We start from the raw sequence: 227 nt of genomic DNA, 5'->3' as shown, positions 1-227 counted from the left end.
CCCCCAAAAAAACAGAAATGGAGGAGAGAAGGAGAAATAACAAGGTAGAAGGAGTGGGAGAAGAAGGAAAGGCTGCAGGTACGAGAGAGGAGCGAACTGAGAGAGACGAAAGGGCAGTCGGGGGAGAAGACGCTCCAAGATGCCGCTGCTTGTTGCCCTCGCCGCCAGCAAGCTGCAGCCCCGGACCAGCGCCGCGTTTAGCGGCTGCTTGCGGCTCTGCCCGGGAC

Source organism: Egretta garzetta, unplaced genomic scaffold, assembly GCF_000687185.1.
Source record: "Egretta garzetta isolate BGI_Z169 unplaced genomic scaffold, ASM68718v1 scaffold248, whole genome shotgun sequence".
NCBI classification, from domain to species: domain Eukaryota; kingdom Metazoa; phylum Chordata; class Aves; order Pelecaniformes; family Ardeidae; genus Egretta; species Egretta garzetta.
Note: the sequence above shows the minus strand (reverse complement) of the source record.